Genomic DNA, 3862 nt, shown 5'->3' on the forward strand with positions numbered 1-3862 from the left:
AAATTAAAGAGTAGTTATGACAACAAACAAATGTATAAATACGCAATCCATAAGCATAGCAGCAAACATATATCTTACGTAATAAACAGGTCATTAGCATCATATCAGTATAAGCAAATAAATGTTAATATGTAATCTTAATAAGTAAACATAAAGGCGCAAGCAGATAAATCACAAAGTGTAACCTACATACATACAATTAATCAGGTGACAATTATAATTTAAATAAATAAGCACAGCAGGCACATAATAAAAAAAATGACATCAGTGAAAAAGCATAATATATACAAATAACAACACTGTTCATTAATCAGTCATTGTCAAAATCAGTAAATGTACGCAAGCACGTCGCTTCACAAGTAAATTCATAGAACATTAAATTAGCACAGATGATGAATCACGTAATCGCGAGCAGCAAATTACGTCTAAAGTACGTACCTAAGTGGAATTATGTTACCTGAAAAATAAACTCAATAGTTACCTTTTTAGTGTATTACTTTCTTCTTCGAAATTACATTCTTCCTGAAATTTTCTCGATAGCAAGTCCTCTTAACGTCGGACACACACAGAATTTACCTGAAGGTCTTAAATATTTTATACAACCGTATCCTGAAAAATACTGAACGTTAATAACATAATTTATCAAGTCACTATAGCTTTATACTGAATTTAATCGGAGAAATTAGACTGTATTTGTTTACGGCTGTCAGTGCATTTGCACTGAGCGCTCGATCAGCTGTAGGCGCATGACGTAGACAGTGATTGTTTGCGGTCATCGACTGCCTTGTGCGGCGCGCAGACTTGACTGTTGCTTTGAGTATATGCCGCCGCCAAAACACAGCGCGGTATCCTTGTATTCTCTGCATGTTTACGTAAACTGTGTTTCTCGAAAGTATGTCATTCCACAAAAATTTTAACGTTTGATATATGATGTATTCCCTTAGAGCGTCGTGATTTATGAGTTTCCACTTCAACAGTGTTATCATGAATAATTTTGCGAATTCTATATGGACCGTTATAAAGCAGAAAAAAATTGCGACACAAGCCTTTTCCTTTGTGAGACAAACGATGAGACTTAACACCTTTTGACCAACTGACAAGATTTTTAAACGACCAGGACGCTTAGCTGATTTCTCTCTTCTAGCAGCCGCAGATGCAATATTTTGTAGAGCCAGGTTGACAACTTCAGAATGCCGCAGTTTCCGTGAAGGCGGAAAAGGAACGATTTCAGAAATGCGATTTGTCGGTGCTTTGTTTTTTAATATCAGTATTGGCGGTGAAGAAGTTGAGTCATTAGGAAGTTCATGCAGAATGTTTTGAAAAATATGAAGATACTGATCCCACGTTCTGTGATTCTGATGACAATAAAGACGACACAATTTATTGATTTCCTTCATCCATCTCTCTGAAGCGTTAGATTGAGGGTGAAAAAGTGGAATGAAAATTGGTTTAATTTTACGACGCCGTAGAGTACGAAGCCAAATTTTAGAACGAAACTGTGATCCATTATCTGATAAAACCTTATCAACATGACCAACTTCTTTAAGCAAATGGATAATGAAAGCGTTAGATACTGATCGAGCTGTTGCTTTGCGTAAAGGTGTAAAACACACATATTTTGACGTCAACTCCACTGCTACGAAAATGTACGCAAAACCATTAGTAGAACGAACCACTGGACCGAACAAATCGACTGCAGCCATCTCCTTTAATTTCGCTGGAATGGTAGGAAACAACGGTGCTCTGTGAGAAATTGTTGGCGGCTTAGCCTTTTGACATAATTTGCATTTGGCAAGAACAGATCGAATACGTTTTTCCATATTACTGAAGTAGTAATTTTCTCGTAATTTATGAAAGCATTTTCTAAGGACCAAAGTGTGCATAACTGAAATGCGTATACCAAATCAGCTTATTAACCACTCATCAGGAATACAAACTAACCAAACAGAGTTGTCGACCGATTTTCGTTTAAAAAGAATGTCATTGCGAACTAAATAATGCTGTCTAATCGCTACGCTTTCCTTTCTCCTCCACTTCTCCTTAATGTCCTTCCAGATTGGATCCTTATTTTGCTCCTTAGCGATGTCCTGGAGCGAAGACGCAATAAAGTTCTCAAACGCAACACCTTGAATATACATCAAACAATAATTGTTTTCTATGCAGTCCTCTTCAGCACTTTGTTTCAAACCCATAGGCGCACGTGATAAATCATCAGCAACAATATTTCAAGAACCCTGTATGTAAACAATACTAAAGTCAAATTCCTGTAGATACAACGCCCATCGTGACAATCTGCCACGAGTTAATTTTGTCGACATAAGAAATTCCAGAGCTCGATGATCGGTGTAAACCTTAGTATGTCTGCCAAACAAAAATGTGCGAAATTTTGTGAAAGCCCAAACAACAGCCAAAGCTTCTAGTTCCGTAATCGAATAATTCTTTCCTGATTTAGAGAGAACACGACTTCCAAATGCAATAGTCTTCTGTACTACAACGCCGTCTTCTATCTCTTGAAATAAATGTGCACCTAGGCCTTTGTATGATGAGTCCGTCGCCAAACAAAAATCTTTAGATAAATCCGGATGTGAAAGAAGTGGAGCAGCAACTAAAGCATCACGAAGTTGTTCAAATTCTGACTGATCTTCCTCATCCCAACACCAATTAGAAATCTTTCCGGATAGTTCACATAAACGAGGTGTGGCCAAATCGTTCAATTTAACAAAGCGTCTAAGAAAATTACAGACACCAAGGAAACTACGAACCTCACGTTTTGTGGTAGGAACAGCATAATTACGAATAACGTCTAATTTTTCTGGATCAGGAAGAATACCTTCTGTAGAAATAATGTGACAGAGAAATTTCACCTGTGAACGACCGAATTCAGATTTTTCCAAGTTCACTGTAACCATATGGTCAGTCGTAAAGGAAGTGGCTGGTCTGCAGAGACAGGTCGAGAATATAGAATCAGTGCGTAGTGGGGATGTCCGTGTTACTGATAAGTCGCATATATGTACAGTACTTAATAATCACTTTCTGAATATAGTCCCAACAGGGAATCATATAGCACTCTTAGAAAAAAGTGTTCCGAGACTGTTACCTGAAATGCTCCTCCATGATACTGACAAGAGGGAGATTGAGTTAATAATTAAATCACTAAAGACCAAGAACTCTCATGGATATGACGGGGTATCTAGCAGAATACTGAAGTATTGTTCCACGTATGTTAGCTCAGTACTTAGCCATATCTGTAACTTTTCCTTTAGGAGTGGTCGGTTTCCTGACCGATTAAAGTACTCGGTAGTGAAGCCACTTTATAAAAAGGGAGACAGGGATAATGTTGACAATGATAGACCTATTTCTATGCCATCGGTGTTTGCTAAAGTTATCGAGAGGGTTGTATATACAAGGTTACTGCAGCATTTAAATTCACATAATTTGCTGTCAAATGTACAGTTTGGTTTTAGAAATGGCTTAACAACTGAAAATGCTATAGTCTCTTTTCTCTGTGAGGTTTTGGACGGATTAAATAAAAGGTTGCGAACGTTAGGTGTTTTCTTTGATTTAACGAAGGCTTTTGACTGTGTTGACCACAAAATATTACTGCAGAAGTTGGAACATTATGGAATAAGGGGAGTAGCTTACAATTGGTTCGCCTCCTACTTTAAGAACAGAAAGCAGAAGGTAATCCTCCGCAATATTGAGAGTGGTAATGATGTTCAGTCCCAATGGGGCACTGTTAAATGGGGCATTCCCCAAGGGTCGGTGCTGGGGCCACTGCTGTTTCTTATTTATGTAAATGATATGCCTTCTAGTATTACAGGTGATTCAAAAATATTTCTGTTTGCTGATGACACCACCTTGG

Source organism: Schistocerca serialis, chromosome 3 (assembly GCF_023864345.2).
Source record: "Schistocerca serialis cubense isolate TAMUIC-IGC-003099 chromosome 3, iqSchSeri2.2, whole genome shotgun sequence".
Taxonomy (NCBI): Eukaryota; Metazoa; Arthropoda; class Insecta; order Orthoptera; family Acrididae; genus Schistocerca; species Schistocerca serialis.